Source organism: Schistocerca piceifrons, chromosome 2 (genome assembly GCF_021461385.2).
Source record: "Schistocerca piceifrons isolate TAMUIC-IGC-003096 chromosome 2, iqSchPice1.1, whole genome shotgun sequence".
Taxonomy (NCBI): domain Eukaryota; kingdom Metazoa; phylum Arthropoda; class Insecta; order Orthoptera; family Acrididae; genus Schistocerca; species Schistocerca piceifrons.
In genome coordinates, this window is record NC_060139.1 from 202,189,617 (window position 1) to 202,214,280 (window position 24,664).

The following is a 24,664-nucleotide window of genomic DNA, read 5'->3' on the forward strand; positions in this document are numbered from 1 at the left end:
CGTTGAGTATTGTATTTTGAATATAAGTAAACGTTAGTACGCACATGAGCAGTTGAATCAGACATACCTTCTTGGTAGGATGTACGGCACTCTCTTTCACCCTGCTGACAATCGTGACACGTCACGGCATTTACTCTGTGAGACCAGGTACACATTGAGGACTCTTCTTGTTTCGTGGTCAACCGTCATCAACATATCGAAATTAGTTAAATCTGGCATAAGGTAAACAAGCGTCTCTCGATGACGTCCCAGGAGTTCTCAATATGATTCAGAGCAGGTGACATCGAGAACACTCATGTCGTTAGTATGTTTCTCAATTTTCAAGCAATTTGTTAACGTTGGGTGGCGAATTGCCTTGCTGAAGATTCAAGCTACCTGGCTAGTTTTGTTTGCAAAATAAACAAATAAATAAATAAAAATTAAAAAAACTGATGGAAATTTCCAGATATTACGCTACGGTCGCAGGTTCGAATCCTGCCTCGGGCATGGATGTGTGTGAAGTCCTTAGGTTAGTTAGGTTTAAGTACTTCTAAGTTCTAGGGGACTGATGACCTCAGATGTTAAGTGCCATAGTGCTCAGAGCCATTTGAACCATTATAATTCAGTGTTTCACTCGAAAATGGCGTAAGTGAAGAGCGACTGTTAATAAACTTCTACATGGGCTCTAATTTCTCGGATTTTCTCGCCTTGATCAATTGGCAGGACGTTTATGGGAGGAAGTATGTGTTGCCCGTCATCTTCGACGCACGCTGTCGCAATTTCAACAGTAAACCTCCGTGAAGCAAAACGAGTCATTTTCAGCGTTTTCCATTATTGTTGAGCATCTGCGTAAAGCTCTTACGTTTACTAAAGGATCCCATAACGGAAGGTGCTCGTCGTTGGATATTGTCTGCATCTTCTGTTAATCCTTCTTGGTAAGACCTCCGGCTGATGAACAGTACTCAAAAATAAGTCCAAGTTTTTAAGCCTAATTTTTTATAGATGAATTACATTTCCTTAATGTTCACCCAAGGAATGCTACCCTGGTGTCTGAGTTTTTATGATAGTTTTCTTTGCTCACTCTACTGAACGCAGCGAACCGTTAGGATATTTATTGTAATTACCTTTTTTTTTACCTGTAGCATAATAGAACATTAGTGGCTCTCTACACCTGTTTATGTTCTGTATCCGAAACTGAGGCGACTAATCTACTTCCGTTGTTGGGGTAATGTCCTTGGGAAGCAAGTGCTCTGAGTAGAATCCTGGTCCCACTTTTGTCTTACTTGAATAATTATAACCGAATCAGCGGCTGTATTTGAATCTACGTCGTTTATTATTTTAACACATGATACCTGTTTCAACACCAAATTGTCATGTTCAGGCCCCTGCATATGGAAACGCGCAGAGCATGATAGAATAGTATGAGAGCTCAGACAACATAAATTATAGTTTATGACTAAAAACGGATAATCAAATCATAAAATTACATAATAAAATGTCTTATTATTATCCATAGAAAACAAAATACAGCGTATTGCAATTTTTTTTTCTTTTTTACACCAATGACATAATGGACTTTAGGTGAACCCACATGTATAATGAGTTACACCAGCATAGCGATCGCAGACACATATATCCCTCACCAGAGCACCTACAAATATGAGATGTACCAACAAAAAAAGGAAAGAAACAAATAACATAATACCATGAGGCCGGAGTGGACGAATACAACACTAACCTGATGAACAAACATTCGCTGGAAAATACAAACCCACAGACATACCAACATGTACTCTAATACCCCAAAAACATAAACAATGTAAAACGTGGTCTAAAATCTGGTACATAAAGACTCATGCTCCATGATTCCACTCTAAAGCAACCCAGGCATATCCCCAAGGTCCTTGACATATGCTTAACAAATGTGTAACTTGCGTGTCTAAAAGACCCTGGATGCAATACCTCCACAGAAAAAACGAAGCATATCACCAAAGTTCCTACTAATGCGAAGAATTCTACCGAACGTAAAGCAAAGTTGCCAACATTGGTGACAGCCGGCATCAGTATGTACCACAGGGTTAAAACTAGCATACATGATATACGTCAAAAGATAACTGCCGAGACAAATCTGCTATTTAGATGTAACAACAGGCTATAACAAGTAACCTAGTAAAAGTTAATCAGTAAAACCAGGAATCTCATATGGACAACTACACATACCGCACTATGAACTTAGAAAAGCTCATATGGAAACCTAGCTGAATAAAACCAAGAACATGTACATATTAACACACAAGAACAAGACAAAGAACTGCGAAGATTGCGTAATAATGGGAACCCAGGTAATAACTTACGCAAGCGTGGCAAAATCTTAAACCTATGCACACCAAAATTATATTGCAGTAGCGGTACACCTTTTGGGCGCACAGTTTGGTTACACTGGTGTACTGCTACCACAGTGTAGTTTAAGTGTGCTAAGTTCATGGTCCGCTATGTGCAGTTGCACATATGCGGCTACTGGTTTTACTGATGGACTTTGACTAGGTTACTCCTTACAGCCTATTGTTACAGGTAAATAGCGGATTTGCCACACGGAATGTTCCTCGGCAATAGTTTGTCGATATACAGTATATCATGTACGCTACTTTTAATCTTGTGGTACATATTGACTGTGGTTGTTACTAATGCTGGCTGCTACGTCCGGTAGAATTCTTGGAGGTAGTGGCAACTTTGGTGACAGACTTCGTTGTTTCTTTGGAGATATTGCACCCAGGGTCTTTATTGCTGTATCTCATATTTGTAGGTGTTCTGTTGAGGGATATACATTACTGCGATTGCTATGCTGGTGTAGCTCATTGTATGTGTGGGTTTCCCCACTACGTCAATGATGGAAAAAAAAAGAAATATGCAATGTAAGTTAGATGCTGAATTTGGTTTCGTATGGATAACAGTAACATATATGTCCGTGCTCTCATACTCTTCTATCATGTTATGTGCGTTTCCATATGCATGGCCCTGAAGATGACACTATTTGGTGTCGAAACTGGTAACGTGTGCTAAAAAGAATAAACAACGTAGATTCAAATACAGCCGCTGGTTTTGCTATCATTATTCAAGTACTTCGCATCTGGCTGCAGTCCCACCTTCCTTGATGGATTAGCAGAGACTCACTTTTGTCTTGTCCCAAATGGATAATACACAGGTCACTTTAAGGGAGAGGTTGTGACTGGTGCATGTTGGAAGGCGCGGTGCGGTTAACACTGCCACGCACGGCTGTTATCTAAAATTAGGCAGCAAGCGACCGCCCACTTCATTATGCAGAGGGCGCACCGCTCGCCCGTCGTCAAGCGCGGCCTATCTGACAGCTCCATCAGTGGGAGGCGCGTCTCGCCGTGTTATACACAGCTGACCCCCTACCAAGCGGCTGGCGTTCGTTGATGCGGATGGATTGTGTAAGATCAAACAGGTATGAAACGACACGGTAACGACCCGTGAACAGAGTACGAGCTTATGGAATATCGGACTGTCCTCAAGATGTAGTAAAACGGCAGTCTTTTCTTTATGAGAAGACTGACTTTCGTTACAAGCCCCGAAGCAGTTGTTTCCACCGCCAATTGGTCGACTTTGTCAGTGTATACCAATGCTCTATGACCTACGGCCCATAAAAAAGCGAATTCACATACCTCAAAGCCAATTTTTCAATTAGCTGAGAAACCCAGCTTTGCCCAGGTATTTATAACCGCGCCCGAGACTCCTACATGTGCAATTTATTTCTTTTCTTTTTTTATAAAGCTTCCTTTTATACAGCATTTGATTGAGGAAGTGAAGGAAGTGATGTTTTTTCCACTAACGTGGGAGAGAGCCACGCAGAGCGGGCAATGCGAAAAGCAGCTGACACTAACAAGGGAACCTCCCCATCGCACCCCCCTCAGATTTAGTTATAAGTTGGCACAGTGGATAGGCCTTGAAAAACTGAACACAGATCAATCGAGAAAACAGGAAGAAGTTGTGTGGAACAATGGAAAAAATAAGAAAAATATGCAAACTGAGTAGTCCATCCGCAAAATAAGCAACATCAAGGAAATTGTAAGCTAAAGAGCGCCGTGGTCTCGTGGTTAGCGTGAGCAGCTGCGGAGCGAGAGGTCCTTGGTTCAAGTCTTCCCTCGAACGAAAAGTTTAATTTTTTATTTTCAGACAATTATCAAAGTTCAGGCACTCACACATAATCATCTTCGCTCTCCAAAATTCCAGGACATGTTCAGATTTGCTTGGGCATATGCAGGATTTGACGGCCTACACACGGAAAAATTTGAAAACGTTAAAAACATATATTTTGACAGAGCACAGGGAAAACTGTGCGACTGGGAAACTGTTGCATTCATTTGTTGCAGTTTATGTGACAAACTCTTATGTTTTCATAACTTTTTTGGGACTGATTATCACATCCACAAGAAAATCTAAATCGGGCAAGGTAGAAGAATCTTTTTACCCATTCGCCAAGTGTACAAGTTAGATGGGTCGACAACATATTCCTGTCATGTGACGCACATGCCGTCACCAGTGTCGTATAGAATATATCAGACGTGTTTTCCTGTGGAGGAATCGGTTGACCTATGACCTTGCGATCAAATGTTTTCGGTTCCCATTGGAGAGGCACGTCCTTTCGTCTACTAATGCACGGTTTTGCGGTGCGGTCGCAAAACACAGACACTAAACTTATTACAGTGAACAGAGACGTCAATGAACGAACGGACAGATCATAACTTTGCGAAAATAAAGAAAGTAAAATTTTTACTCGGGGGAAGACTTTGAACCAAGAACCTCTTGTTTCTTAACTGCTCACGCTAACCACGAGACCACGGCGCTCATGAGGTCGTATTATCCTTGATGTTGCTTATCTTGCGCATGGACTACTCAGTTTGTATATTTTGCTTATTTTTCATAGTTCCACACAACTACTTCCTGTTTTCTCGATTGATCTGTGTTCAGTTTTTCAAGGCCTATCCACTGTGCCAACTTATAACTAAATCTGAGGGGGGTGCGATGGGGAGGTTCCCTTGTAAGTAACACACCCGCAAAACGCAGCATCTGGCCTCGGGCTTTGTTTAACAAAAGCTCACCAGAAGCTGTACATGTTTAAAGTGAAATGGTACATTTTTAGAAAAAGCCGGATCCGTGGCATAAAAACTCACTCGCCTATGTCACTACACGTCAAAATTTCCGCTTGTATGGTGTTACGTTGGAGAGAAGTACCTTTAAGCCTCTGTGAGTAAAGCATTCTGAGGAGCGAGATAACGTATGCCGTTCTCCGTCAGAGTTACGTCATGTCTCACTTTCAAAAGGAGTTCCCAAAGATCAACATACACCGCGATATTCCACAACAAGTCTCGTCTCTTGAACTTCATGTGTTTCTTGAGACCATATATTCCTCAGTCTTTTAGCTGTTCTGATGTACTCTGAAAGCCTCGAATGTTTTCTAAGCATTTTTATTCTTAAACAAAACGAAATCAAGATGTAACGAGTACGCAACCAAATCATAAAACCCACTTAATAAATTCCTAGCAAAGAATACCAATAAAATCCATCGAAAGAAGCAAAGCAGCGCGATTAAGTATTTTAAACACAAAGCGAAAGCAGTAAATCCGTACATGCTAACCAAGTAAATGCACTGCTTGTTTGATATTGATAAAGATAAGATTGCAGTGTTTAATTCTATCACTGACGTAAGGTTCCAAAAATCCATCTATCATTGAATTTAAAAAAAAAAAAAAAAAAAACGAACAGCGTTATCTATTGGGTCTTTCGTCTACTAGGCTATGTTGACTGAACATCCGAACGACTACTAGAGATAGGGTGTTCATATTCACAGGACATGTACATTAGTATGTTCCTCAGAAATCATTAACATTTCAGTCACCTCAGTTCAGCATATGTCCTGTTGCCTAGTAGCCACAGAGTCCGCCAGTGGTCCTGATAATTTGTTCCACGCATGATGCCATCGACGTGTATAAGGGGCGAGCAAATAGCGTCCTGTGTTCTAGCCATCCATGGTGCATTCACCTGGTTCCGAAGTTCATCTGTGGTGGCTGGAAATGGGTCACAGCACTGCACCCATCGTTTCACCATATCTCACACATTTTCGATGGGCGACAGGTCTGATGATATGGCGTGTCAGGGCAATAGGTTTACATTATGTGACACCAAGAAGGCACGTGTTTGTGCAGCAACATGTGGTCGTGCATTGTCTTGCTGAAAAATGTCTGGGATATTGTGCAGGATGGGTATGGCTGCGGGTCGCAGGATGTCATTCACGTAGATCATATTTGTCACGGTGCTCTGGACACGCACCAACTGTGATTTGTCGCTGGACCCAACAGCACCCCACGCAATAAGGCCTTCGGCTACCGCTGTATGCCTTGTGCGAATGCAGTCACTGTGACGCCGCTCCTCCTGTCCGTGGCGAACCAAAATGCGGCCATCATTTTTAAACAAACAGAACCTGGATTCGTCTGAAAACATTATTGATGCCATTCCTGTCCCCAGTGACGTCGTTCTATAAGCCATTGTCGTCTAGCAAGTTTCTTCACGTTCATCAAAGGTAGACCAAAATGTGGACGAAGCGCACATAATCCATGCCGTAATAAAAGGTGATGGACTCTTACCCCTGATAGTATGCGCTGTGTGACACCTTTCCACTGTTGCGCCAGAGCAGAGGAGGACGCAGATCTGTTCTGCAATGCCATTCAGATGAGGAATCGATCTTCCGGAGGTTGGTCTGGATGCTGCTACCTGACGCACCTCGTCGTATTCTACGGCCTTCCGTGAATAATTCTGCACGCACCCGTTGCACTGCCGAAACATCTTCTCCCACACAAGCAGCAATTTCCCGTTGGGTGCATCACATTCTCTCATGCCAATAATACTGATTTGACGGCACGGTTAGCGCATACGTCTGCGAGGAATCGTGCTCGCCACCTCAAGTCACACTGATCCATTACCATCGCTTTATAGCGACAACTAGAGCCTGCAGGTACAGGTGATGCACCGCGATATCGATGTTGACCTCGAACTGGCGTACCGAAATGGTTCAAATGTTAATCATTTCTACAGAAAATACTAACGTACATGTCATGCGAATATTAATGTCCTCTCTCTAGTCGTTCAAGGTGTTCTGTTTTTTCTGACCATAAGTTTACTAAGCTGAGAAGACAATTTTAAATAAAAATAAAAATTACGGTATCGTTCTTTTCGTGTTACGATTTTGATTAAATAAAACCTACTTTGGCCCAAGATGTGCTCTAGTTATCTCGCATACCCTCATGAAAATTCGTCTAATAATCATAAATGAGTGTTTTGAAACAGACAAACACGTTGGTTTTACAGTTTTTTTAGTATATAGTACAGATCACGGGTGGGAAACTGGTCCGCGGAAGAAATTCGCAAAGTTATTCTTATTTTTTGTCGACCGGGATTGTCTATTTTATTGATGTATTTTGTTTTTCCAGTCTTTCATGAAAATAATTTTTGTCCATTGCGAAGTGTGGACGTATTAGAACAATGCTACTCCTGTAGGTATTTTAAATGAATTATCTGTAAGCCGTTGGGTTTATAGGTCTTTATTTTTTCTGTATGACATTTGAAGATGCCTCGAATTATATCGTACATTGCTTCTTTACTAATGGCATTGCAGAATTTTCCAACGGAAGTTTTTGTGATAGCTGCTGTAAAACTTCGTAAGTTAAGGTACAATGTTCACGACGCATAAATAAATGAAAAAAAAAAAACTGAAGAGGGGGTGAACATAAATCGAATGTGCTCTCGAAAACACCATGAGGCTGTTGCTGTGGCTGTATTGTACCATTCATATCGGTGTCCTAGCTCGTAAACATGAAAGTCATGGAAGCTGTAGTTTTGACTTTATGCGCTAGGAGCGTTGCTGCCGCTGCAGGTGACTAGGCGCGGGTCACCAAGGGTTGCCCATGCCTAGTGAAGATGATTCTTCTATGATTATCAGTCCTCAAATATTCATTTTACTTGCGAAGCAGTTCACATGTGCCGGCCGGAGTGAGCGAGGCGTTCTAGGCGCTACGGTCTGGGCCCGCGCGACCGCTACGGTCGCAGGTTCGAATCCTGCCTCGGGCATGGATATGTGTGATGTCCTTAGGTTAGTTAGGCTTAAGTAGTTCTAAGTTATAGGGGACTGATGACCTCAGAAGTTGAGTCCCATAGTGCTCAGAGCCATTTCACATGTGAAACGCATGGTGTCAGTGTCCAACAGGCACAGCACTTCGGCAAGCGACCACATTGCCATCGTCAGGAGCCCTGACGATGTGATTGTCTAATAACTGACGAGTGGCTTACATCTCCTCTGCACCCCTCCCCCAGCAACATCTCGTTTCCCCTTCGCCCGCCGCCAAGTCGAGGTTCGCGCACATGGATGCGTGCTGACGCCGTGTCCGCCTCCGAAGTCAGTTCATTATGGGATATCTCCTTGATGCTGGCAACGTGATCACTTGACGAAATATTGTGCTTGTTGGACACTGAAACCCCACCGCCGACTTGCAATCTATTTTATCATGTTTTACGTCGGGATAAGTACACGAATCACATTCATGTTACTGCTCTTCTTTGAGTTTTCATTAGATTTTTCAATCTGACGCTGACGGCAGGTTCAGGAGGTCCACATGACAACCAAATTGTGAGAGCCTCTCTAATCGCCATTGCTTTCACGGTAAAAATTAAACAAAATAGGCACAAAAGGAACTATTTCGAATGTTTGTGGTCGGAGGCAGGAATGCACATTCTACTGCTGAAGCTTCTTGGGATGGGAAGTCATCAGTATGTAAATGAAAAAATTGCTCTCAATAAACGTTAACGTAAGCAATGACTCGTTAATTGCTTATACCGAAGATGTTTGATAAAACTAATAGCGAATAAAGAGGTTTCCCAACTACTATTTAGATGTAGTTCAGAATAGAAGTCATAGTCAGGCTTGAATAAACAAGATATATTCTGCGTGCCATAATCAGCTAACGAGAACTGGCACGAAGCGGAAGTTCACAATAACTGAAGAAAACACGTTACAGTAATCAGTATGAAACGTTATCCTACAAGGAGCAGTCAGATGAAAATGATCGAGAAGTGGAAAAAGTAAGTAGATTGTTCATTATTTTAACAATAATCAGCATAACTATTAACATTCTTATCCCACCATGAGACAAGATGATCAATGTCTTCATGGAAAAATGGCTCCAGTTGCCTACAGACCGTGATAGTACCCAGCCGTGCACTTCGTCCGGAGCAGGTCGACAGCCAAAGGATGTCTTCCCTCAGGGCACCAAATATATGGAACTCGTGTTGGGCATGTGTAAGGGCTTCCCAGCGGAACTTCTGTCTTTGTCAATGGATTTCGCCATTAGCGGTCCGCATCGTCACTAAAACAATTTCCGATTCGTCTGTACTACGCTTCTACACTGAAGAGCCAAAGAAACTGGTACACCTACCTAAAAACGTGTAGGACTCCCGCGAGCGAGGAGAAGGCCACAACACGACGTGGAATGGACTCCACTAATGACTGAATTAATGCTGGAGGGAACTGATACCATTCATCCTGCCGGGCTGTCCATAAATCCGTAAGAATACGAGGGGGTGAAGATTTCTTCTGAACAGTACGTTGTAAGGCGTCTCAGGTATGCTCAACGATGTTCATATCCCCGTAGTTTGGTGGCCAGCGGAAATGTTTGAACTCGGAAGAGACTTCCTGGAGCCACTCTGTAGCAATTCTGGACGTGTGGGGTGTCGCATTGTCCTGCTGGAATTGTCCAAGTCCGTCGGAATGCACTTGGACTTGGATGCAGGTGATCAGACAGAATGCTTACGTACGTCTCACCTATCGGAGTCGTATCTAGACGCATCAGAGATTCCATTCCACTCCAACTACACACGCGACACACCGTTACAGAGCGTCCAGCAGCTTTAACAGTCCCCTGCTGATATGCAGAGTCCATGGTTTCATAAGGTTGTCTCCATACCGATACACGTCCATCAGCTCATTACAATTTGAAACGAGACTCGTCCGACCAGGCAACATGTTTCCAGTCATCAGCAGCCCAATGTCTGTGTCGACGGGTCCATGCGAGGCATAAAGCTTTGTGTCGTGCAGTCATCAATGGTACATGAGTGGGCATTCGGCTCCGAAAGCCCATATCGATGATGTTTCGTAGAATGGTTCGCAGGCTGACACTTGTTGATGGCCCAGCATTGAAATCTGTAACAATATGCCGAGGGGTTGCACTTCTGTCACGTTGAACGACTCTCTTCAGTCGTCGTTGATCCTGTTCTTGCAGAATCTTTTTTCCGGCCGCAGCGATGTCGCAGATTTGATGTTTTACCGGATTCCTGATATTCACGGTACACTCGTGAAATCGTCGTACGGGAAAATCTCCACCGCATCGCTATCTCGCAGATGCTGTGTCCCATCGCTCGTGCGCCGGCTGTAACACCACATTCAAAGTCACTGAAATCTTGATAACCTGCCATTGTACCAGGAGCTGTATTCTGCCTTTTTACAAATCTGTGTATTTGAATACGCATGCCTATACCATTTTCTTTGTCGATTAGGTGTATAATTTCCTTACCGCGACATGTGAGCGCAATGCCAGCATGCCTGATGGTGGGCTGTTGTCATTATGTTGTGATTTGGTGTTTGAGACACTAGTAGCCACTGAGCGTTAGAGACTATCTTTACTGCGCATATGTTATGGAAGAGCTTTATGTAATACCTCTACATCAGTATGTTACAGACAGTTTAGCATCATATCAGTAAATCACGTAACTGATGCAACGGCCCAATTCAGTTTCTGTGCAGTTTCCCTCAAATAATAAATTCCTTTCTAATTACTTCCTGGTATATTTCAGTTCTTGTTTATATTCAGCTCTCTCTGTAATCGTGTCATCAACACAATTATCATCCCATCATTATCATCGTTTTTATCTTTACATTGTAGCCACATATGGTTCGCTCTTCTGATGATTTGTAATTATACAAGGAATTTTCGCATTTCATTGAGCATCCATTCGCTTCGGTATCTGTCCAGCATAAGTCTATCTCATTTTCTTTCGAGACGTAATTACGATATCCAGTACAATTTTTCCCCAGAGCAGATTTCTTCATGTGCTAGCACCACGTTTCCTTGAATTTTGGATAGAATAACATTTATGATGTTTAACAAGATGCTTCACAAACAGAAACATATAAGAGGTATGACAAGAAAATACGGCGAACAATTTTATTACAAACAAAATAATAAGCTCACACAGAATTTGTTTCAGGCTCCTTCAAAGTATTGTCCTTGGCGCCCTGAGGTTGAATCCATCGCTGGAAGAATTTCTGGAAGACTTATTTTGGAAGGGATTCAGTTGTTCTGTTGTAGGCCTTTCAGTGTCAGGAATAGTGTCGAAATATTTTCCTTTAAACAAAGTTTTAATTTTTGGGTGGAGTCAGAAGTCGCATGAGCTGAATCTGGTGAGTAAGGCGAATGTGGACAGGCAGGAATACTTCTTCCGGCCAGAAACTCGCGTATCAAATGTGAAGTGTGGCTCGGCACATTGTCGTTGTGAAGATGGAAGCCATTGGCCCATTTTTCTGGTCCCTTTCAGCTACGTCGTTTCGCAAACGTTGAGATACATCCTTGTAAAACTCGAAGTTTACAGCTGTCGTTTGGAACGAACTGCGATCGCACTACACCCACATTATCGGAAAAAGCGATGAGCAAGACTTTGATATTCGATTTTGAATGAAGTGCCTTTTTAGGCCGCAGAAATTCAATGGTTTTCCATTGGGGCTCTGAATTTTCGTTTCAGGGTCATATCTAGAGACCCAAGTCTATCTCCAGTTAAGTTTTGTATATGAAGTCCGTACCTAAATGAAGCGATCCTTCAACTAAGTGCAAACCGACACACAATTTTCCTTCTCTTCCTCACTCAGAAGTGTGTAGACAAATTTTGTACTCATTGGTGTAATTTGCAAATTATTGGTTAAAATGCTTTGCACGGACCCGTAAGAGATGGTCAGTTCTTCGGTAAGCCCTCGAACAGTTATTAGGTTGTTTGGATGAACCGTTCTTGCCCCTTTCTGCACGGTTTTGATGTTAATCGACATCCCAAACATTGGCCATCTTCTACCGACTCATTTCCACTTTCAAATCGCCCATACTACATGTAAACAGTCTTCAGAGTTACACCTTTATTGTCGTACATCAATTTCAACAAGTCATTAGCTTCTCCGGCAATTTGTTGCAACTTGAAGTAGAACTTAACCTTCACGCGTTGTTCGAAATCCATGATGCTCGGCAGACACTGTAAATGCAGCTTCACTCTAGCGGCTCTGGACGCTGAATGACAAATCAGAACGTGTTCGAACTTTATTGATGCTGCCCGTCTCAATGGATGTTACCAGAGAAATTGCATCGAATCGTTGGAGCATCAGAAGCTGATGCTAAAAAAAATTCATTCACCTTACTTTTTTATCGTACTTCGTGTAAGATACGTGACATCATCACATCATGAGTCATCGTAAAATTTTTCAGGTCTTCTGTACGAGAAAAAAGTGCTACATTCATTATCAGCGAGGCGCTGTTAATGCTTTTCTGTTCTGTAACGACGTGAGCGAATTAGAAAGCTATAAATTTAGTTGGCCGAAAGTTTTAATAACCTTGCAGTTTTAATGGGCCTTAAAGACGGACGTTAATGGTAACAAGCAAAGACGTTACAAGACTTCACACTTAGTTCTAGAATGTACCTCCGAAGTTTTACGGGAGTTAGCACAAAGTTACTCACGTTACTTCGTTTACGAGCATGGAAGCATGGTATAGACAGTAAGGTGGGGCGATCAGAAATTGAAACTGTCGAAAATTATGGCTACCAATGACTTTACCTTATATTAGCAGAACTGTGTACCTCAGCTGTTAGTGCTCTATTACTGACAAGGAAGTCTCTCTGCTCGAACAGGAATTTGGTGTTTCATTTGTATAGAAGCCACTGTGATTATGACAGTGAAAACATTGGATTGTGGTAATCTTAGTTTGGCCAGTATCGAACTTTAAAAATACACATGAGGTCCCTCAACAATATGCATGAAACAATATTCAGAATCACAAGAGGCACATTTGGCGAAATCGACATGTAGACTGTTCTCAGAATAACATTCTTGAGCTTCAAAAGGAAATGCCACTTGACTCACATTCTTTAGTGGCAACATGTGCAGGAGTATTGTACCCAACCGCCTGCCAAGAAAATTTAAGCGTAGGCTGATTCAATGGAGCAGAGAGTTGGCCATGGAATAATGTAACCCATTTTCAAGTTTAGTGTGACTGCAGAGCGTCCTTACTGGGTTTGTTATGTTATATTACCGGAAGAAACATATCTCCAAAGGCTTTAAGAGTTTTTTGTTATTTTTACTTTATTCGCAAATGAATCCTTTTCTGTTGTTGTGTCTTTGTAAGTACTGCAGGAATCCAAAGTAGTATACACTTCTGGCAATTTGCGACAAACGGATTTGAAATGCCATTTTCCCTCTTCGCTCCTAACGTATGTTTGGTGGAAGACTGTCCTCAATAGCCTTTTTAGTTTTCGGGTAAAGAGCTTTTCTTTCAGACAAATATAGAGGTTCTTTGTTAGTGTGCACTCATTGAAAGACCATTAACTATTGTATAACTGTGTGTCGTATTGTGTGCGGACTGGACAAAAGCGAATGTTGATTGTCCCCGCTTTGATCAATGCTCCAAACGCAGTGTGGTTGTGTCTGGAAACTTGCAGTTTTCTGGTTTACTTCTTCGGCAAAACGCGCCCCAGACTGGCGAATATCTTGGTCTTCCAGTGCATGTATGGCTGTCATGAAAGCAATGACGTGTCTACGGCACATTCTGTATTTTTTCTTGAGGCGTGCTATGAAAGCAGAAGAACATTTAAACTTTGCGTTCCCAATTTCTCTTACTTTTTGCATTCTCCAAAATTTCAGGTGCTAGTAATGGACAAATTTTACTTTATTCGTTGCTGTATCAGACTGGGACAAAAAGTGTTGTACTACTTCCAGTTCTTTGATTGCCTTGTTTCTTCGAAATGGGTGTTCGTTATGTCTTTCTTTCTCTCCACACAATCAAATATTACTTTGACGTTCGGTGTGTTCTTTATTCTTCCCCACACCCGGGTTCCCGGGTTCGATTCCCGGCAGGGTCAGGGATTTTCTCTGCCTCGTGATGAATGAGTGTTGTGTGATGTCCTTAGGTTAGTTAGGTTTAAGTAGTTCTAAGTTCTAGGGGACTGATGACCATAGATGTAAAGTCCCATAACGCTCAGAGCCATTTTTCTTTATTCTTCAATAACGGATTGTAGATGTTTGATAATCATAAACACGCTCAAGGTCTCCTTCCGAAAATTTTGTTAGAATACTAACATTAACGGATTTTTTTTCTGCTGAAGGTTTATAATCACAGGAAGTTGCCGCTTCTCTTTGAGGAGTACTGCTTCCGCCACTGCAACTAGCACTGCAATCTGAACACTATTAATCGCGTTATCTTCTGTAAAGTCGTTTTCTTCATCCACTATCCTATCCAGAGTAACCTCGGTTAAGGACTCAAGTGAATATTCATGTTTCTGAATGACCAGAACCATCAAAAACACCGCGAAAGTGTTACCATCCTGTCCTACACCGTCTTCTCTCGGACAAAAGCCTTTTTAACTTGGATACCATCTTATTTAAAAATATTCCAAACACTAACGGTTTCGCTCACTTTTTCTGTACGCGTATGACAATACTGACACACGTATATTGAACACGTCAGCTACTTGCTGACGTAACCGATTGGCGTGTACCTGGTACATCAATAAACGGGTGGTGGTAAGTTCCTATGGAACAAAACTGCTAAGGTCATCAGTCCCTAGGCCTACTCACTACTTAAACTAACTTACACTAAGGGCGACACACACCTATGCCCGAGGGAGGACTCGAACCTCCGACGAGGATAGCCGCGCGAACCGTGGCAAGGCGGCCTTAGACCGAACGGCTACCCCGCGCGCCCAATAAATGTGATTTATCCGACCAGGTAACACGATTCCATCGATCAGCGGCCCAATCTCGATGATCCTGTGGCCCGTGCAATAATAATTGACCATGTTGTTGACTCAACATGGAAACACGTGGGAGTCCTCTGCTGCGGATCGCCATGTTCAATGCTGTGCGCTGAACGATGTGCGCCAAAACACTTGCGCCTGCGCCAGCATTGTACTCTGTCATCTGATCTGCCACAGATAACCGCCTATCCTGCTTTATAGAGCAGGGAAGCGTCCGATCCCTGTGTTCTGTGATGAGGTATGCACATCCAACTTCTTGTCGCCTGCTCGTGGTTTCAGCATACTTCGACCACTTTCCATAGAAGCTCACGGCAGTAGCACGCGAAGAACAACCGACCCTCTTCGTCGTTTCCGAGATGCTAGCTCCCTGGCACTGGACCACAACAATCTGGCTTTCGTCAAAGTTGCTTAAGTCGGCGGATTTCCGCATTTGCGCCACTTGTCGTCGCTAGAATGATTCTGTTATATTGCTAGAGAAGGCCGAAATGCACGCTATAAGCTCACGCAGGATGGCGTGAGGTCTGAAACAGGATACGTAATGAATGCTATAAAGAAAAGTACGTAGCTTCTGGAATACTTAACTTTAATCCATCATTTGTATACATCGTTCTTGATGAGACATGCTTCATACGATAACTATCAATTGCTATGGCGCCTTGCTAGGTCGTAGCCATTGACTTAGCTGAAGGCTATTCTAACTATTTTCTCTGCAAATAAGCGAGGCTTCGTCAGTGTTGCATCGCTAGCTAAGTCGTCCGTACAACTGGGGCGAGTGCTAGTACGTATCTCGAGACCTGCCGTGTGGTGGCGCTCGGTCTGCGATCAATGACAGTGGCGACACGCGGGTCCGACATGTACTAATGGACCGCGGCCGATTTAAAGGCTACCACCTAGCAAGTGTGGTGTCTGGCGGTGACACCACAGATTCCCTATTCGTCCCCGCTCCGCTCATATACTTCTCTTACCGTGTAACGTACCCTCAGCGCTAGCAGGCAGCACGCAACCTCCTTGTGGGCAGTGACCATAATGTTTTTGCTCATCAGTGTATAATAATTGCAGGTAGATACTTAAATATCACGAATCCGTGTAACTATTGGTTGAAATGGCTCTAAGCACTATGGGACTTAAGATCTGAGGTCATCAGTCTACTAGGCTTAGAACTACTTAAACCTAACTAACCTAAAGACATCACATACATCCATGCCCGAGGCAGGATTCGAGCCTGCGACCGTTGCAGGAGCGTGGTTTCGAATTGAAGCGCCTAGAGCCTCTCTGCCACAGCTGCCGGCTTTAAGTGAATGTACATCATCTGTTCACACAGTACACAATCTTTCTACCATGTTGCGATAACGCTCACATTCATTGAAATGTATTAGATGGCTTCATAATCTTCAAGTGCCTAACTGTATTTGTTATGTATTAGCAAATCTGAAGACAGCAACTGCCTGCCGGAAACAGTAATGTGAATATTTTACGTATATACAGGCGATTGTGTGTCGTAATAAATTATTATACAAACATTTACAAAAGACGCTTACCTACAGTTTACAATTAGTTAAATTTTTTTAAAAAAGGAGTACGCATTAGATTTTCTCAAATGATGAAGCCAGCATTCGAATGAAATGCGTTAGAAAACACACAATAAACTCCAAATGTCTGAATCTCTTAGTTTATATGCTCAGATTGTCATTTTTTATACACGTTTTGCAGCAGATGAAAAAAAATTTCTGATCGGTGTTCTAACTTAATGGTAATACAAACAAAGGTACAGTATTTAGTGGGCACATTTAAACTGTTAATTTCAGTAACAAAATTCTGAATACGAAACATTTTACACGATACTGCATTGTTCGCGTTGTTCAGAAGTACGATGCAACACTCCTTTGGAGATGTATGCATTCCGAAGGAACAGGTACTGTGGCGACTACAGCCGTTATGAAATACGTGAAATGTATTCACATTTGCGAATGCGAACAATCTTCGGCTGTGTAAGGGAAATACGACAAACACGAATTTCCCGCTTTATAAAGGCGATCGCCTCAGCTTTTTCAGCCGTGGCCATGGCCATGGCCAGAACCAAACTTCCTTATGTTGTATTTCCTGCAACACTACCTTACTCTTAGTCGGCTCGTATACAGCTGTTAGTTGTATTCGCAACTGCGAATAGATTTCGCGTACTTCATAGCGGCTACAGTCGCCGCAGTGCTCTTTTCTTCGGACATGCATGCCTCTCTGTAACAATACAGGAAATGCAGTATCGTATTTATCCGGGGTTACCGGGCAGCGACTATCAACTGAAACGTCCTTCCCCGTGCGGGCAATATATAAGGCGTGCATGAGTATAGGTTGTGAGGCGAGAACGGCGATATAGGGACGTTTCGCATCCGCTACTGCGAATTCATTTCACGTAAATAATTTTATATTTGACATGGAACTGGCCACCGTCTTCCAACCATGGTTATCCTTACGGTCTTACTATACACACAACTCAGAAAGGACTTGAGAATAGTTCTCTCATTTACTAGGGAGATTGCTCTTTTGATAGCACGAAGAGAAGAATCTGTTGCTGAAGTTCACTGCCTGAAGAAAAAGGTGAAACACCCAGAGGGGGGGGGGGGGGGGGGGGGGAGGGCTGAGAGAACATATGATTTTATTTCAGTGATTACAATATAGAGTCAAATTTCAAAGAAGCAGTTTGAGCAGTATGACGTTGCGCCCCCCTCGAGCCCGCAAGCATGCACTACTTCAGTTGGTATTGTATCCTCTCCTGAGGCGAGCCGGCACAACTGCTGCAACTCGTCATTGATATCCTGGAGAAAGGCACTGCGACTGAAGTGATGTCCGAACTGGTACCATACACATTCTTTCAGGGACAGAGTTAGGCTTCATTTTGGGCATTCCGTTACCTCAGCAACATGCAATCAGTTTATAGACACACATACCACGTGTAGCAAAAGCATTATGCCATTTGAAAATGGCAAAATGGCACCACGTTATGACGAATGAGAGGTAATATATGAGAGCGTAACATGTCTGTGACGTAGCACTGTGCCGTCATAGCTCCCCAACTCACTACGAGCCGTTGCTTGAGACCATGCCATGACATCACAAGTAGGACTTTGATATTTTTAAAAATATCGGGAATACGATACATCGATATTTAAAAAAAGTTCGTTATCGCCATCGACATAGCAAAAGTATTATCGATATGTCGAAAAAATATCACCGTACTGGCCTATAAAATATCGGCTGCCCATTGTAAATATAATGCCAGTTTTAGAGCTGTTTATTTAAGTACTGATTTATTATTAGATATTCTGTAAATCAACAAGCTAGCGCCCTGCCTGTCCCCCAAGAACTGAAAGGAAGACGATGCACCTCCACGCTTGGCGATAACCACTTTGTTAACTATGGTAACTGCATGTAAGCCGCGCATTAAACGGTGTCCGTCGTTCGGTTTCGTCACATATATGTCCGGAACACTTTATGCAGACTCCCCTGTTTTTTCCATTTCTGCCACAACGACCTAGCAGTTGTCGTGTCAAAAATTGCGAGGTTAAGTTAAACGTTGCAGTTTCTGTTGGTAGCCGCGCGAGATTGGCCGAGCGGTCTTAGGCGCTGCAGTCACGGACTGTGCGGCTTCCCGACGGAGGTTCGAGTCCTCCCTCGGGCATGGGTGTGTGTGTTTGTCGTTAGGATAGTTTAGGTTAAGTAGTGTGTAAGCTGAGGGACTGATGACCATATCAGTTAAGTCCGATAAGATTTCACACACATTTGAACAGTTTCTGTTGGTAGCACCTAGTGCCGATTACATTAGCATTTCCCCTTACCTTTCTCCGCCCATCGCAAAGAGCAATCTTGTGACTTAGATTTTTGTTCATGATTTTCAGCGAATGTTTCAGAAGAATCCTGACGTGAAGAAATAGCACGAGTGTGCCAGTTCTTCCCATCGGGAATACTGTTACTCCATTCACACCGCCACCCGCCAGTGCAACAGGACTTCTTGTTTGTGCCACCTGTACTTGCTTCACACAGTCAAAGAGGAAGACTGGACGTGATGAAAGCTCAAAAAGTAGTAAGACTCCTTTACACAGTGAAAGTAAAATTATGTTCTACTACAATTTCGAAAGAACAGTTTCAAATATTTACCGACAATTGCAAAAAAAAAAAAAAAAATAAGATAATAATTTCTACACTCGGCGTTGCCAGTTCGACAGCGATATGTCGGTACAACGTAAAAAAATATCGCCGATATATACCGATATTTTTTGGGAAATGTATCGAAATTTCGATATCTCCAAATTTTACAGACAGCTCTAGTCAAAGCATCACTACCTTGCGAGAAGGGAGATCTCTGCAGATCGCTGGAATATTCACCGTCGGTGATCCGGGGTAGTGCAAAACCAAGAGTCCTCGCTGAACACAAACCAACGCCATCAAATGCCGTCCTTTGTTTTGTGTTCAAGGACCGGTAATTCCCCAGTATGGCTTCTGCTGTTCTCCGACCTATGGTGCACGGCCACACAGAACGTTGTAGGGAGTTCATTACTTCTTTTCGGCTGGCAGGCTGAGAAGGAAAGGGGCTACGATGGGCTTGGTGTACAACATTACGGCGGTCTTCTCTTGTGGTGGTTGGACGTGATCGAGTGGAACCTTGACGACGAATATGCCTGCCCTTACGTTCCCACGAACTCCAACATCGGGCCGTTGTCACATTCAAATTCCCCACAAATCTGGATAATGCACGATATGGCAAGCTGTCCAAAATGAGAACCCACCATGAGGCCGCTTTCAAACCTGTCTGGTGCTGATAACGCTGTCTCAAATGGATACGCGGCATCTCCGTTTGCTTCACAGTGATCACTCAATACATAACACTGTTCACGCCCCTTCTATACCCTACCATACCTGGTAACAACACTAAACACGGACAACACTAAGCACTCTGGTGGTCTTCTGCAGTTACAGAAAATGATACCTAAATCATTTAATTACCCGACGATGTGTAACTGTTCTAATTTACAATACTCAGCCCTGCCTTCTGGGTGCCTAACTTACTTTGTCAGGGACTGTAGGTGGATAGCACACGTAGCACATAATAATTGAGTCCATCAAAAAGTTTCCTTTCGAAGGACACACAGCCCAGAATCGGTATGCCAACCAGGCAAAATCGCCGTGCGCATTCAGGCAGTCAGCCTGTAACACCATAATTAATACTGTAAATATTTTGTATTGATTAATTCTGTTTAATGTCCACTATGTATTTTTCACTATGTAATGTCTTTGACCTACTGTAATGAAGTGGAAAGTTGTGTAACATCTACATCTACATCTACATCTATACTCCGCGAGCCACCTTACGGTGTGTGGCGGAGGGTACTTATTGTACCACTATCTGATCCCCCCTTCCCTGTTCCATTCACGAATTGTGCGTGGGAAGAACGACTGCTTGTAAGTCTCCGTATTTGCTCTAATTTCTCGGATCTTTTCGTTGTGATCATTACGCGAGATATATGTGGGCGGTAGTAATATGTTGCCCATCTCTTCCCGGAATGTGCTCTCTCGTAATTTCGATAATAAACCTCTCCGTATTGCGTAACGCCTTTCTTGAAGTGTCCGCCACTGGAGCTTGTTCAGCATCTCCGTAACGCTCTCGCGCTGACTAAATGTCCCCATGACGAATCGCGCTGCTTTTCGCTGGATCATGTCTATCTCTTCTATTAATCCAACCTGGTAAGGGTCCCATACTGATGAGCAATACTCAAGAATCGGACGAACAAGCGTTTTGTAAGCTACTTCTTTCGTCGATGAGTCACATTTTCTTAGAATTCTTCCTATGAATCTTAACCTGGCGCCTGCTTTTCCCACTATTTGTTTTATGTGATCATTCCACTTCAGATCGCTCCGGATAGTAACTCCTAAGTATTTTACGGTCGTTACCGCTTCCAATGACTTACCACCTATGGCATAATCGTACTGGAATGGATTTCTGCCCCTATGTATGCGCATTATATTACATTTATCTACGTTTATGGAAAGCTGCCAGCTGTCGCACCATGCATTAATCCTCTGCAGGTCCTCCTGGAGTACGTACGAGTCTTCTGATGTTGCTACTTTCTTGTAGACAACCGTGTCATCTGCAAATAGCCTCACGGAGCTACCGATGTTGTCAACTAAGTCATTTATGTATATTGTAAACAATAAAGGTCCTATCACGCTTCCCTGCGGTACTCCCGAAATTACCTCTACATCTGCAGATTTTGAACCGTTAAGAATGACATGTTGTGTTCTTTCTTCTAGGAAATCCTGAATCCAATCACAAACCTGGTCCGATATTCCGTAAGCTCGTATTTTTTTCACTAAACGTAAGTGCGGAACCGTATCAAATGCCTTCCTGAAGTCCAGGAATACGGCATCAATCTGCTCGCCAGTGTCTACGGCACTGTGAATTTCTTGGGCAAATAGGGCGAGCTGAGTTTCACATGATCTCTGTTTGCGGAATCCATGTTGGTTATGATGAAGGAGATTTGTATTATCTAAGAACGTCATAATACGAGAACACAAAACATGTTCCATTATTCTACAACAGATTGACGTAAGCGAAATAGGCCTATAATTATTCGCATCTGATTTATGACCCTTCTTGAAAATGGGAACGACCTGCGCTTTCTTCCAGTCGCTAGGTACTTTACGTTCTTCCAGCGATCTACGATAAATTGCTGATGGAAAGGGGGCAAGTTCTTTAGCATAATCACTGTAGAATCTTAAGGGTATCTCGTCTGGTCCGGATGCTTTTCCGCTACGAAGTGATAGCAGTTGTTTTTCAATTCCGATATCGTTTATTTCAATATTTTCCATTTTGGCGTCCGTGCGACGGCTGAAGTCAGGGACCGTGTTACGATTTTCCGCAGTGAAACAGTTTCGGAACACTGAATTCAGTATTTCTGCCTTTCTTCGGTCGTCCTCTGTTTCGGTGCCATCGTGGTCAACGAGTGACTGAATAGGGGATTTAGATCCGCTTACCGATTTTACATATGACCAAAACTTTTTAGGGTTCTTGTTTAGATTGTTTGCCAATGTTTTATGTTCGAATTCGTTGAATGCTTCTCTCATTGCTCTCTTTACGCTCTTTTTCGCTTCGTTCAGCTTTTCCTTATCAGCTATGATTCGACTACTCTTAAACCTATGATGAAGCTTTCTTTGTTTCCGTAGTTCCTTTCGTACATGATTGTTATACCACGGTGGATCTTTCCCCTCGCTTTGGACCTTAGTCGGTACGAACTTATCTAAGGCGTACTGGACGATGTTTCTGAATTTTTTCCATTTTTGTTCCACATCCTCTTCCTCAGAAATGAACTTTTGATGGTGGTCAATCAGATATTCTGCGATTTGTGCCCTATCACTCTTGTTAAGCAAATATATTTTCCTTCCTTTCTTGGCATTTCTTATTACACTTGTAGTCATTGATGCAACCACTGACTTATGATCACTGATACCCTCTTCTACATTCACGGAGTCGAAAAGTTCCGGTCTATTTGTTGCTATGAGGTCTAAAACGTTAGCTTCACGAGTTGGTTCTCTAACTATCTGCTCGAAGTAATTCTCGGACAAGGCAGTCAGGATAATGTCACAAGAGTCTCTGTCCCTGGCTCCAGTTCTGATTGTGTGACTATCCCATTCTATACCTGGTAGATTGAAGTCTCCCCCTATTACAATAGTATGATCACGAAACTTCTTCACGACGTTCTGCAGGTTCTCTCTGAGGCGCTCAACTACTACGGTTGCTGATGCAGGTGGTCTATAGAAGCATCCGACTATCATATCTGACCCACCTTTGATACTTAACCCAGATTATTTCACATTCGCATTCGCTAATAACTTCACTGGATATTATTGAATTCTTTACTGCTATAAATACTCCTCCACCATTGGCGTTTATCCTATCCTTGCGGTATATATTCCATTCTGTGTCTAGGATTTCGTTACTGTTCACTTCCGGTTTTAACCAACTTTCCGTTCCTAATACTATATGCGCACTATTTCCTTCAATAAGAGATACTAATTCAGGAATCTTGCCCTGGATACTCCTGCAGTTTACCAATATTACGTTAACTTTTCCTGTTTTTGGTCTCTGAGGGCGGACGTTCTTTATCAACGATGATAATGTCCTCTCTGGTAAGCCGTCAGGTATTTTATCGTTTCGCCCAAGGGGGGGTACCTCTAACCTAAAAAACCCCCGTGTGCACGCCACACGTACTCTGCTACCCTAGTAGCTGCTTCCGGTGTGTAGTGCACGCCTGACCTGTCTAGGGGGGCCCTACAGTTCTCCACCCAATAACGGAGGTCGATGAATTTGCAACCATTATAGTCGCAGAGTCGTCTGAGCCTCTGGTTTAGACCCTCCACACGGCTCCAAACCAGAGGACCGCGATCGACTCTGGGCACTATGCTGCAGATATTAAGCGCAGCTTGCACTCCGCGTGCGATGCTGGTTGTCTTCACCAAATCAGCCAGCCGCCGGAAGGAACCAAGGATGGCCTCAGAACCCAAGCGGCAGGCGTCATTCGTTCCGACATGTGCTACTATCTGCAGCCGGTCACACCCAGTGCGTTCAATAGCTGCCGGAAGGGCCTCCTCCACATTACGGACGAGACCCCCCGGCAAGCACACCGAGTGCACACTGGCATTCTTCCCCGACCTACCCGCTATTTTCCTGAGGGGCTCCATAACCCGCCTAACGTTGGAGCTCCCTATAACTAATAGGCCCGCCCTCTGTGACTGTCGGGACCTTGCCGGAGAATCGGCCACTGGCCCAACAGGCGAGGCATCCTGTGGTGGCTCGGAAACGATGTCATCACCACTAGGAAGCACCCCGTACCTGTTGGAAAGGGGTAAGGCAGCTGCCACGCGGTCAGATCCCACCTTCGCCTTTCGGCCAGGCACGCGCGAGCCCACCACTGTCCGCCATTCACACTGGAGTGATGGCTGACCGGTAAGATGCTCACTGCCGGAAGACGCAGCGACATCAGGGGTTCCATGTGATTCCAAGGCCACCGAAGTAGGCATAGGTCTCACCACAGTTGCCCCAACGCCACTACGAGCCGACGCCTGCGCCTCGAGCTCGATGAGCCTAACAGACAAAGCCTCCACCTGCTCCCGAAGAGTGGCCAATTCTCCTTGCGTCCGCTCACAACAACCACAGTCCCTACACATGACTATGTTTACCCTACTCTATACGGTGACAAATTCCCAAGATAATCTTCTGATGAGCTACTCTGATAATCAAGAAACCCTCACTGAAATACGAGACGCGAAAACTACGCTAGGTTTTCCCAGAAAAACTATTTAAACAGTACTCGCTGCTGCTGGTGCTCTCGCTCTGGCTGTCACAAGACAACTGCTGATTCAAGTGACTAGTGGCTAACGGCCGCGAAACAAACAAAAGACGGTTTTAGGGCGCTTTCTGTTCTAAACGATCAAGAAAACACTAAGAAATCTAACACGAAAACTACGTAAAGTTTTATCAAGAACTGTTAGTTACTATGCAGAGCAGATA